The following is an 11,334-nucleotide window of genomic DNA, read 5'->3' as shown; positions in this document are numbered from 1 at the left end:
GAAGAGACACATGGCATCACAAGACATTAAGGAATTCTCAGGGCTAGCAAGAGTATATGACCAAAGAGCAAACTTCAAGTTATAAAATAAATGAGTCATGGGATTGTAATGTACAGCATAGGGAATATAGTCAACAGTATTATAATAATTTTATATGGTGACAGATGGTAACTAGACTTATCATGGGAATACTTTTGTAATGTGTAAAAATGCCGAATAAGTATGAAGTACACCTGTAACTAATAGAAAATTTTATTTTAATTGTGCTTCAATAAAAACATTATTTAGGTTTTTAAATCTTTCATTTCCTACCTTAAAATAGAAGCGCTAGTAGCATGTACTCATAGGCTGGTGAGTACGAAATGAGACAATGCATGCCAAGAACTTAGCAAAGAACAATTAAGATTTATCTGTTCTTCCTCTGTGACAAATACTCTGCCAAATCCTTTTTGAATGTGCTATGCATTTTTCAAAATGATATCTAAATAAAATAAATCATTATATGTGTAATGTCTACATATATACATAATTTGAAAAGTATATGACTAACTAAATATGGAAAGCTTCATGAATTTGCATATCATCCTTACACAGGGGCCACGTGAACCTTCTCTGTATGGTCCAATTTTAGTCTATGTGTTGCTGTAGCCAGTAGGACTAACTGTAACTAAAAACTAAAGAAATGAATGTACAAAACTTGCTATTTTGTTTATTGTTTTTGGTAATTTTAGCATTCTCATGTTAACTTTGATAATTAAACTTTCTTGTCTACTACTTTGTATAATTCTCTCCTCTTGTTAACTGAATTCAGTGACACACATTCTCTATGGGAGTGCATTCTCCAAAGCAGAATTGGTCCAAAGTATCTATAGCAAGGTCATTCATACTTTGTATCCAGTTTTGTCCTATGAGGGTATGCAGCAGTCCAAGTGTTGCTTTTGTTTCACAGACCATTTAGAACAATTCAAAACCAGTGAAATACCAACAGTTTTAAAATATGCTCTTAGTGGGGTGCCTGGGTGGCTCAGTGGGTTAAAGCCTCTGCCTTCAGCTCAGGTCATGCTCCTGGGGTCTTGGGATCGAGCCCTGTGTCGGGCTCTCTGCTCTGCAAGGAGCTTGCTTCCTCCTGTCTCTCTCTGCCTGCCTCTCTGCCTACTTGTGATCTCTGTTTGTCAAATAAGTAAATAAAATCTTAAAAAAAAATAAAATAGGCTATTAGTAATGTAAAAATCAAACTACCTGCAGTGAAAAATTAGCTCACTCTCAATGAGTTAGCAAGAAAGAAATTTTGGAGATCTCACAACTTTGCTTTGATAATTGAAAAATACAGCAGAAAGAATCCAGGTAATTTTTTTTTTTAATAGAAGTTTTAGGGTATTAAGCTCAATAGATAGGAGAACCAGGGGCTCCAAATATTCTTAAAATGTTGGCATTCATTTAAAGTACGGTTAATTCAGGAGATATTTACTGGCACAATAAACACTGATGTTCTCTGGGGTTCCAGTTATTCTTTTTTTTTTTTTTTAAGATTTTATTTATTTATTTAAGAGAGAGAGAGAGCATGCAGAGAGGGAGAGGGAAACGTAGAAGCAGACTCCCTGCTGAGCAGAAGGCCTGATGCAGGGCTAGATCCCAGGACGGGAGATCATGACCTGAGCTAAAGGCAGATGCTTAATTGACTGAGCCACCCAGGCACCCCTCTGGTGATTCTTCTTATTCTAAACCTACTTGTAGGCTAGCAGAGCCTGATTTCCTGGTTTTATAAATAATTTGTAAATCTATATCCTCAATTTCTCTTCTGTGCTTTTTATCTAATAACCTACTCTATCAAGAGTTTCATTCTTTTTAAGGAAGAAGTTTTCTGGATACCATAGTTCCTATTAAGAATCAAACCATAAGTGACTCTTAATCTCACAAAACAAACTGAGGGTTGCTGGGGGGAGGGAGGTTGGGAGAAGGGGGTGGGATTATGGACATTGGGGAGGGTATGTGCTTTGGTGAGTGCTGTGAAGTGTGTAAACCTGGTGATTCACAGACCTGTACCCCTGGGGATAAAAATATATGTTTATAAAAAATAAAAAATTTTAAAAAAATCAGAAATCTTGTCATTTAAATCTTTCCTCGGTGTCAGAAGAGACATCTGATCAGAAACAATTTGTTTTTAAAGTTTAAATCTAAATGAAGACTAGCTTTTTAATGCTTTGTTAGAAAAGCACAAAATAGAGAATGACCCAATATTTTGTTGTATTTTCACTTTCATTGGAAATAAAGTTATCCTAATTTCAAATAACAAATAAATCCTAGCACAATTAAATAATATTATGACACTAAATTTATAGAACCATAGAGTAAAACTAATACGGAGGAAGTTGCCAATAAAGATTCTGATTTGATTCTGATAGAGATATTTTTCTGGATAATATCTATAGGTAAGCAGTGATTTCTTATATTAGTAAATTCAATATTTAATTCATTCAGCTAACATTGTATGAACCATTAAGGAGTAATTTGTTGAATGCATAATTCAATAAACAAACGCTTAATTTGAAATGGTAGGAACACAGAAAGGAATAAGTAGTATAGTTTAAGAAAGAGCAAGGTTATAACATCATACAATTATTGTTTTAGCCTTGACCCTAAGTTTGATCTTTTCTTTAATCTGGCGTTCTCTTCTCTATCTGCTCCCTGGAAATAGAGACCCAGTTTGGGGACTCTGAAGCCTTAGAAGGGGATAAACCACTCTACAGAAACAGCCTGGTTCTCAGTATGTGTAGGTGGAGTAGTGTTTCTTGGGGGGGAATCCATGGTCAACTCTGAGACGAATGAGAAAGAAACATGAATTACAATTAACCACTGGGATATTGGGGGAGCTGGATGCTACATCCATCCTATCTAGGCTCATACAGTTACCTCAAAGGGTTGAGGTTAAGAGTAAATAAATATATTTAATGTACCAGCACAGGTGTTCATGCAGTGTAAATACAATATCAAAAAATCCCCTTTACTTTACTTTCTATATCTTAGTGACACCTGTAAATCTGAAGTATATTGGACAATTTTTATTTATAATAATAAATAGCATTATTTACTTTGTGCCAGACACTGTCCCAAGCACAAATGGATGTGTTTATTTCTCTAACATTGTGAAATGATAATTGTCATCCTCTCCTTTTTACTAATGAAGAAATGGGACATGTACTGTAAAAAAAGTACATGCAATAGTTATAAAAATCAAGACCAGTGAAGACAACCAAAAATATGGTTATAGTTTATTAGAATAATATAAATTACCCAACTAATTAGAGAAATGCTTCTCTGAAATGATTCAACTCAAATCAGTCTTTAGACATAAAAGTCACAATAAGTCAGTTTCTTGTATGTAACTATAATGAAAAAGTAGATCATTTCCTTAATGACCAAACGGGGAAAAACACTAAATACCATGTCAACAAATACAAATTAAAAAATTAGAAATGTATCAAGTAAGATACTATATGTTAAATTATTATATTATACTCAAGCTTCTGGGGAAAGTGTATTTATTGGGAAGTATGTGATGAAATCAGCAAAATACACTTTAGGAATCAACCTAGCTTCTCCTCACTAATGGAGTTGTAAAATTTGAATTCTTTCTTGTGAAAAGCTTCTTACAACAATGATGTACTATCAAATAAGGAATGATACTGCTTGTTAGAGAAGACAGTCTCCTTTAATAAGCTTATTTATCAAATGTCAAGAATAATAGTCCAACTTTATTAATTTTAATTTTTGTAAAGTTTTATTTATTTGGGAGAGAGAGAGAGATCAGAGGGAGAGGTAGAAGGAGAGGGAGAGAGAGAGACTCAAATAGACACCCCATTGAGGATGGCATCCCACTCAAGGTGATCTCGTGACCCTGAGATCACGACCTGAGCAGAAAACGAATGGGACACCTAATCGACTATGACACCCATGTGCCCTTATAATTTTAATTTTTTTTAAAAAAAGAGAAACAATAAATTATAGTAAAAGGCTTCACTCTCTTTAGTATTCTCAAACATAAACACAAATAGAAAAGAACCTATAACAGGCTTTCATTTGCATTTTATTTGTTTAAAGACATACGCTATGCTAATTTTGTTAATGCTATTCTTGGGAGCTAGTTACCTGGCAGGGGAGATACCATGATCACGAAGGTGGTTTTCCCAGGGCGAGGCTTATCCATTGCACTCCGGATGTGCTGACCCCTGCGATTTCCCCAAATGTGGGAAACTCGACTGCATAATTTGTGGTAGTGGGGGACTGCGTTCGCGCTTTCCCCTGAAAAAAAAAAGAAAAAAAAAAAAGGCTGTGGTTTTTTTCTTTTCTTCCCCTGATATTATTTTAAAAAGAAGTAGGGCTATTGAAAAGAGCCCATAGAAAGGCAGGAGATACAGTTTTTTCTAAATGTTTGTCTTTAAGTTCTAGATCAATAAATTTATTCTGTCAAACATTTTAAAGAGTTTTTATTTTTATAATTTTTAACTGTATCAGTAATACATAATGAATAACTTCCAATTGCAAAACATACATGTTTTTTAGTTATTTATTCACCCACCCTACCATTCATTCATTAAAAAAAAATGTTATTTAGTACCCACTACTAAGTGCTAGATACTGTTCTGGTCACTGATATAATGAGTTAGGGAGGTATCTAGAAACAGATGATTTACTAGTGTTTAATGACTAACAATATAATTGTACATTAATTATGTGACTATATAGCAAATATATTTAATATAATTTTTAATGTAATATTTTTAAAGGGAAAACGGCTACTCTCCAGTTTCTTCAATGTCAGAAGTGTGTCTTACTAAGATTTATACCTGTTGAGCCAAGCAGAATAGCAGATACTATAATAAGCAGATACTCAGTAACAAACAAATGAGTCAGTGAATCAATATGAAAGAATGAACGTTAAGACTAGTTCCACACTAATGGAGCTTCCAGAAATTTACATGAGATGATAGTATTCTTTTTAGTATAAAAAACTGTACTTCCTTCTCAAACTAAGGGAAGACACAATCCTATTCCTTATTGATATTTGTTAAAACTATGGTCTTTTCTAGTATTTATTTACATAGGCTCACCTTCCAAATGTGCTGTTTGGTGTCACATGGGAAACATTTATCTTCACGTGCTTCTAAATCTCTCTTATATGATTCATACTGAATTTCAGTCCAACCACCTTTAAAAAAATAAAAACAAACATTCCCTAAGGTGCTCGAGCTCATGAGTTCCAATATACCATATAAACTGTAATAAACCATATGCTGCAGCAGTCTAGAATAAATAGCCCTTTTAAAAAACCGAGCTGCCAACAAAATTGAGATTCCATTTTTAAATGATTTTCTGCAAAGTAAACATTTTTCAAGCTTGATCGTTGTGTCATTTTTCACTGGCCTTTTTCAAGCTAGAAACAATCTGCACATGTTCTTTTAGTAAAGAAGGGTTTAATACACCACTGTGTCACCAAGTCCCAGTGAGCTAATTTGTTCTAAAGACAACATTACTACATCAATACAACGCAGCTTAACCTTCAACTCACCTTATTCTGTTTGCTTTCCACATCCCAGCTGAGGCTCTCAGCCAAAATGTTCCCTCCATTCTGGGTTCATTTCTCTCTAGGTGGAAAGTATGTGCATATAAACTATGCTGCTTTTGTATATCAGAGAAAAGGCAACATTCACACAATCCAAAAATCACACACACATACACATGCACACACACGTACACACACTCCTTGTTCTCTATCTTATAAAATATGGAATCCCTTCAGGGAGGCAGAATGCTTAAGACAGGGGTCCATCTTCAAGCAAAGTCCCCAAAGAGAAACTGTGAAAACCCAGAACTAATCCAAATCCACAGCTTTGTGTTTTGGCTCCAGTTTGTTTATTTCTTCTTTTTTAAAGGTCTCTTGCTCTGACATCCTTTTTCACATGAGCAGATGATGACAGTTCTTGGTGAAACTGCCATGAAACTAGTTCTTATCTTAATTTCACCCATTATTTCTTCCTAGCTCTTCTTTCCCAGATGCAAAATAAAACAGAAACACTTTCAGTGTTTCTTCGTGTGTTGAATTCTGAGATTTAATTGATTTGTCTGCATTCAAAAATGGTGAGAACTAGATCCTTGCCTGTGCTAAGGTGATGTTATTTTCCAATTTTTCCTTTGAAAAATCATAAAACATCAGTACATTGAATGGTTTTGAAAAAAAAAATACCCTCAGATTTCATGCTTGATAGACCATTTGAAAAAGTTCTCAGGTTTGGTTTTCTTTTGTTTCTTTACAAAAAATAAAAATTCTACTTAGAAATTGTACAGTGGAAGAAAGAATGTTCTACATTTTGTCTTAAAGGATCAATTTAATTAAAAGTTTGCTGACTTCAGGTTAAATATCATCATCTCAGATAATCATATACAGCCAAAGACCTGATACTCAACTTTCAGGAAGAAAAAGGAAGAGGCTAGAAAAAATATGAGCAAAAATGAGCTTGATAAATGAAGAATCAGAATAATATCTGTCATCTTCAGGAGTACAGCTTTCCCTACAAAATTTATCTCAAGCCTGGAAAACAACTTGTGGAAGGTAGAAACATTTTTGTTAGGGAAAAGCGTCATAGTTTTAGCATAAGATACAACTGTTTTCTCACCACCATTTTAATTTAAAAATGTCTCAAAGCCAACACATTCTTCAAGTCTAGCACATGATAAAGTCCTTGTTGATGTTTTGCAAACAGACGATTGTAAAATGTCTTCCCTACAGTTTTATCTGGTTAGATGATCGATAGATGAGCTACAGAATCCAATTTCTAAAGTTTTTAAGATTACAAACAAGAGTTAGGTTAGGTTCAGGGCAATTAACTACTTATATTTTATTGAGTTCTAATTCCTTGAGAATTGACAATATAGACATTACCAATGCCAAAGTACTTTTGGAGAAAAAAACGGAGACATCTGATATTACCAGCTGAATTGTGCCCTCCCAACATTCATGTTGAAGTCCTAACCACCAGTATCACAGAATATGACTATGTGGAGACAGAATCTTTATAGAGGTGATTAAATAGAATGATATCGTTGAGATGGGCCCTAATCTAATATAACTGGTATCCTTACAGAAAGAGGAAATTTGGACACAGACATGAACACAGGGGGAACACCATAAGAACATGAAGGCAGAGATCTACAAGCAAGAAAAACCAAAATTGGCAACAAACCACCAGAACTAGGGGAGAAGCATGGGATTGATCATCCCTCACCACCCTCTGTAGAAACCAATCAAGCTGACACCCTGATCTTGGACTTCCAGCCTCCAGAACTGTGAGACAATAAAAATCTCTGTTGTTTGAGTTATGTTACTTTGTTAGGGCAGCATGAGCAACTTCTATGTTTGGTAAAGGTCATCTCTGTTTTTGGATCCTTTCCCGACTCTCAAAGTCTGAATGATTTGAAGTTTAAACAACTAAGTTGGTAATTTTATGTACTTGTTTTGCTTCAAAGCTATCCAGGTAGGTTTTTCAAAACACAAATGCTCAGGGAAAACCTCAAAACCTACTGACTTAGAATCACTAATATGGGGCTTAGAATTCGATACTTATAAAAAGTTCCATAGAGCTTTTGATGGATCCCTTGTTTTGACAGCCATTGGTCTAAAATATGGGTAGATCCCACAGCTCTTGGAGTGTTGATTCACTCCTTATTTTGGAGGAGGAGGATGCTCTGGTTTGGTCAGTCATGGGAGCTTCATGGAAGTGACTTCAACTTTAGCCACACAATACATTTATCTCAGGAACTTTAAAAAAGTACAATTACAGGTTGCACCCAAATCAGGGGGAAAAAAAAAAAGGATTTTTTTTTTGAACTTCCATGTGGTTACAATCTATACTCAAAACTGAGAACCTCAGGTTTAAGTTGAAGAAGTACAAGTTGTGAGCAATGACTAATAAGCTAATTAGCATTTCCAAAGATTGGATAACTCTAGGTAACCCAAATAAATAACATTTAACCTCAGAACTTACTCAACTGATACTTTTCTCTTTTGTTCTCTACTTCTCTCTGTGTATCCTCCCTTGATTTCTTTCTTGCCAGTCTACTTTATCTTTCTTGCTCACTCAATTCCCTTCTTTCTCAAACCATCTGATCTCTTCTTTAATGGTGACTTGGAAAAACATGAAACTGGAGTCAGAAACATGTACCATATTGTTGGGTCAAATTTTGTTCCTGAGCTGGAAATTTTAGAAATTGTTTGAGCTGAAATATTTCATATTTTCTTAAGAAATAATATCATCTAAATCAACATGCTTTTTCGTATGTTTTCTTAAATATACTTACCTCTCATTCCCAATCTGCCTTGCAATGAGAGATATGAGTGATGGTGGATACTCTATCCTTAGACTACTTCAGAATACTGTTGGATTGAGCATCAGGTCTCTGATATTAAGGAGCACCTAGGGGGGGTGACAATGTTTTTCCATTCCTAGGTTTATTTCCCTGGTGCAGCTCTGAAGAACTTGGAAGACTTCCTGTGGAGCATGACAGCAGCTGCTAGAAGGCAGCAGGAAAGTACCATACATTGCACTCAGAAAAGGTGTTGAAAGGATAACAATGAGTTGTCTCACCACTGACGAAACTTTGAATGGTGCCAGGAGTTAAGAACTGCCAGCAAAAGTTATGACTGTGAAAGGCAGATAAACTTCTTTTGGGTTGAGTTTCATTCCCCAGATCCTCTTCTAGGAAAACCTGAGTCCTCATTTTCTTAGGACTGATTTCGTTTTGCTCGTACTACCATTTTGTAAACGATCTGTTTTACTCAGGTCCTTGCTATATCACAGAAGTCACACACTATTCACTCCAGAGAATATATTGCAGACATAAGACATCAAATCTATTCATCACAAAGCAAACCAGTATTAACTGTACATGAAGCCAAGCAGAGAAAAGGTGTCATGTGTTTGTAAGTTTTTTTCCTTTGGTCTTTTTTTTTCTTTCCTGCACCATACTCCACTTTCTCTTCCTTTTCTTCTTTTGTCCTCCCAATTGTAGTAAGGAATGTAGTTTTAAAACCATCTCCTGTTCCATGGAGCTGTGTGCACAAACAAATCGAATTTCATTATAATGTTTTTCAAAAGTTGACCATTTAGAAGTGCCTATTGGAGCACAGGACTAGAAAACATTGGCCCAGATGATACCCATATAATTAGCAGACCACATTTTCAAAAATTCACCAAGAAATCAGATTTTCATTTATAATGACCAGTTGTTGTGGTGTGTTTTGGATAGACATGGTTTACTTTGCAGGAAAAAATGCCTACTTGCTTTGTAAAAGTTTTGGATGCTTTTTCCTTCCTGCTTCATAAGTAAGTGCTGTAGCTATTTATTCTTAAGCTTTGTGATTAAAAAGAGAACACAGAGCTGCGAATCTGAAAATAAAAAGTCAACAACTCACTCAATGTTAAATGATGACAGCATCTTTAATAAAAAGGCCTTTGTAAAAACATGGGGAACCACCCTCTCCCTGCCTCGCTGCCCTCAAACATACTGACACACATACATAGCCACCATTCTTATCAGGCTCACTGGCCCTATTAGTTCCCTAGGGCTACTAAGTACTGTAAGTACTTTTTCCAGCTAAGTACCAAGTACTCAAACCTGAGTGGCTTAAAACAAAAAAGATTATTGTCTCACAGTTTCAGAGAACAGGAGTCTGAAAGCAAGTTGTCAACAGGATTGGTTTCTTCTGAGGGCTCTGTGGGAGAATCTGTTCCATGACTCTCTCCTGATTCATGGTGAGTGTCAGTAGTCCTTGGTGTTCCTGGTTAATAGATGTGTCACTCCAATCTCTGTGTCCATCTTCATTTAGTATTCTACCTGTTATTCCCTGTATCCAAATTTCCCTCTCTTTGAAATGACACCGGCCATATTGGATTAGGGCCCATGTGAATGACTTCATCTTCATTTGATTACATCTTCAAAACTCTTTCCAAATAAGGTCATATGCAGAAGTCCCAGAGTAGGGCTTTTACATATGTTTTAGAGGGGCTCAATTCAATTCATAATAGTGGGTCATAGGAACATCCCATATATGTCCTTATACAATGGTTGAATTTCAATGTTAGAAAAATAGACTTTTTGACAAAGAAAACTGTGGGTATGCATTCAGTATGCATGTTATATGTTTATAATCTATTGCTGCCTATTTAAAAATTGCTCAGTGTTATTTTGGTCCTAATTAGAATTCTAGTTCTCACTTTCTACAAATTCTATCTTTCTTATTTATTTATTTTTACAGAGATGGAATTCAGGCTTTCTTCTTTATTTAGATCTTAATCTTTTATTTTGGAAAATTTTAACTTATACAAACGTAGAGAAAATAACATGAAGAATACATCTACAATCCAACTTAACATGTCTGATCCTGATACTTCAACATACCTTACCCACTCCACACATCCATCCATATTATTTTGAAGAAACATCATATCATTTTATCCATAATATTCCAAATTGTGTCTCCAAATATTAACTATAATCACAATGCCCCAATTCATTTATATTATTGGCCAGTCCGCAAATTTTGATTTTCTTATATATTTTCATTATAATTTGCTAAAATCAGTGTAAAAATACACTTGACATTGTAATTAGTTGATTTTTCTTTTAGATCTCTTTTAATCTGTGAGTTTTATTTCCTCTGTTTTATATAAATTTGAAAAGACACCAGGTCATTTTTGCAATAGTGCTGGTCTGAATGAGATAAGAAGATGGACTCAGAATGACAATGACACACAGCTTCCTCGGGCTGAACTGAAGAGTGTGCTTAGTGATGTAATTGATTTACATTCTGGCACAAGCTCTTTATCTCATGAACTTGTAACAATTCCCAAACCTTTCACTTTGGAGACCACATTTTGAGAGGCACTGTTTTAGAGTATATCACCATCTGCATGCTGTTTTCTGAATCTTCAGAATGTCATGTAGCATATTCCCTTGTCTCCCCTATTTCATGAGATTGAGAATTAAGTCTTTGGCAGGACAGCTTCCTAGGTGGTGCTGTATGTTTCCAACAGCAGGAATGAATGTCCGGTGACCTCAGTATTTGTGGTGTTAACTGCATTTAGTAATTATTTCTTAGATTTATTAGTTCACAAGTAATGGCAAAATAATAGTCTTATTCTACCATCCATTTTTCATATATGAGTGGGGTGGTTCTATATTTAGAAACTTCTTTTAATCCACTTATGGGGTTACTTTGAGATATAGTTCATATAGGAAAGGCAGGATAAATCTTTGTTTCCCCTTATTATCAGTTCTAAA

The 11,334-nt window shown here is 35.1% G+C and overlaps 2 non-coding genes across 2 annotated transcripts; one reads left to right on the top strand and one right to left on the bottom strand.

The window, feature by feature from the left end:
• Nucleotides 1-549: 549 nt before the first annotated feature.
• On the bottom strand, nt 550-652 carry LOC116575600. The gene has a single exon (XR_004279860.1). It is a non-coding gene; the product is annotated as a U6 spliceosomal RNA (small nuclear RNA).
• Nucleotides 653-4,138: 3,486 nt separating this feature from the next.
• Nucleotides 4,139-4,302, top strand: LOC116575620. Its single transcript, XR_004279877.1, has one exon. It is a non-coding gene; the product is annotated as a U1 spliceosomal RNA (small nuclear RNA).
• The last annotated feature ends 7,032 nt before the right edge of the window (nt 4,303-11,334 follow it).

Source organism: Mustela erminea, chromosome 16 (genome assembly GCF_009829155.1).
Source record: "Mustela erminea isolate mMusErm1 chromosome 16, mMusErm1.Pri, whole genome shotgun sequence".
Classification (NCBI taxonomy): Eukaryota; Metazoa; Chordata; class Mammalia; order Carnivora; family Mustelidae; genus Mustela; species Mustela erminea.
The sequence above is the reverse complement of the archived record's forward strand: the minus strand, read 5'-3'. Positions and strand labels throughout refer to the sequence as shown.